The following is a 2,483-nucleotide window of genomic DNA, read 5'->3' on the forward strand; positions in this document are numbered from 1 at the left end:
TAATTACCTGTAGACTATAATTCTTTAAAATGTGCTATTTTCTTATTTTCACATATGAAATCACAAACTTTTAGTTTTATATAAAAGTTGTCTTCTTTGAGTATTCTATTCACAGTGAAAAATAGTTTTACTAAAACTAACATGTTCGATAACTAATTCAATTCTTGTCAATTCTTGTTAGTACTTATTAATATCCAGATCTGATAACACTGCAATTGAGTTTACGCTGTTGCAGTATCTCTGATCGTGTTGCTGCCTCAGTTAATGGCTAAGTCTAATAGTTGCATTGCATGGAGCTGTGTGAACTTGAACATCGCAAATTTACTATATTAACATAATGAGTAAGTCGAATTACAATGAAAACTCCCTAAATTCATGGCTCCCAAATAAAGAATTTAACAAATGAGTTAAAGAAGTGAGGAATAACAGTGAAGACATACTGTAAATGTTGTAAAGTGTATTTAGAAAGTATACAAAATTGACTTAAACAAATATGTCTCCTTGGAAATCAGAAAGATCGCCCATTTTATACTATCATAGTCTGCACAGTTCATTGCACACTCCATTTCTATTGCTTCTGACGTACGTAGCATTGAGTTCCCTCTAACACACTGGCTAACACCACTGGCTAACAGTCCGAAACTTCGGTCGCCGCCTGACCGTTGCCAACTCAGGTATCTGACTATTCCCAACTCGAGGTGTTTCCATTAAATCGATAAATATATATCTATGATAATATGATTAGTAAAAGTGAATAGCCGTAGCTACAAATAATTCATTTTTATGTTTGTGCTACAAATACTCGTAGTTCAAATCCGCTACTTTTGGAGCACAACCTCGCTACTTTTTAATCTTCAGATCTAGCAATACTAGGTTCACTTTTCATATAGTTAGCTCCTGAAAGGGCCGCTAAACTTCAATTCAATTAGAAAAAGTCATTTGTACTTCCTAATCAAATAATTGAATTATTTTTTCTTTTTCTTTCTTCATTTTCTCCTTTCTTTTTCTTTATTTTCTTTCTTTTTTGTCACCTAACAATCCAGAAGATCGATCTGTTCTCAACTTTCTTCCTAATATCAAGTAGTCTAAAAAGTATTGAGTTTTTTGCGCACGAGATGGCGTTCGAATTCCTAATGCAGCAGGGTAGGTCTAACGTCATTTTAGAGCTGACAATTGAAGATAGTAGCTCTGAAAATGTGTTGAAATTATTGTAATTAGACATGAGTTATTGCGCGGTATGAAGAGTAAACTTTCCGCATAACTACACTGTAAACAATGAGGTGTTGAAACAACACAAAACAACTACCACTTTAGCGTGTTACTTGTGTGTTAATTCAGCAGCAAGCACATCGCTTTCCGGGCATATCAGAAATAACTCTTTACTACCTGAGAGAATTTTCATTGGTATTTATCGTTTAACATAAGCAAGGCTTTGCGAAATATATTTGGCACTTATGCCAAGTAACGAACAATGCTCTATGTTTTCTGTAATTGGTCACAATAATATTGCTGTAAACCTGTGAACCGTCTGACAAGAGTTACATAGGCAACAGTTCTGTCATCTTCTGTTCATACGTTCTAAGACACAAGAATAACAGATAAAGAAAACAGATGGAAGCACTGCTCTCTGTGTAACTATTGTCAGATGATTCAAAGGTTTACAACAATATTATTGTGACTGATTACAAAAAAAAAAAAAAAAAAAAAAAAACAGAATGTGTTTAGTTACTTGCCACAAATGTGAAATATATTTCGCAAAGCTTTGCTCGTACCAGCCAATAAAAAAAATACAAATACTCACAGCCAGTAACGAGGTATTTCACACTCTCGATCGATATTTCATTCGATCTTAACAGCTGTGACGTACCAGACGTCAGAACAGCTGCATTTTGATATCCTTCCTGTTCCTCATCCCGGGCTTTTTTCTGCGTCATTCCTTTGAGCACTACTCTCCAGACTAATCAAGCCAAGGGTGTGTAGTGCTACGGGTTTGTCCAGAGAACTGTTCCAACCTTGGTGGCTATCCAAACGGGTCACCTTACCTACATCAACTTTCATAATCATCACACACTGCATCTCGTTCGTTTTTCAATCTAGGGGCTTCGGCCCAGTTCCTGCTCCCCATGGCGGATCCACCTCAGATCACTGGGGCTTCGATGGATGGTCGGCATGGCGGACTACCTTCCGTATTCCTCGCCCCACCGGCTCAAGCCACAAAGGTGGAAAAGCGAAAGGATAGCACACGACATCGCAGAGCTTCTGAACGCTCAACTGCCTCCACCATCTCGAACGCCTCAAGTCGATCGCGATCGCCAATTCATTCCGAGAGCTATGCTGAGCGTTTAGTAAATTCACCGCCTGCTAAGAAACAGCATCTAAGTCAAACAACTTCAGTTGTCATGGACGCCGAAATTGCTCATTCTTCATCGTCATTTCGACATCCGAACAATCATCAAGTCATCCCACCAGGACCAGAGCTTCAT

The sequence above is a fragment of the Thermobia domestica genome, chromosome 12 (assembly GCF_964235325.1).
Source record: "Thermobia domestica chromosome 12, izTheDome1.hap1.1, whole genome shotgun sequence".
Taxonomy (NCBI): domain Eukaryota; kingdom Metazoa; phylum Arthropoda; class Insecta; order Zygentoma; family Lepismatidae; genus Thermobia; species Thermobia domestica.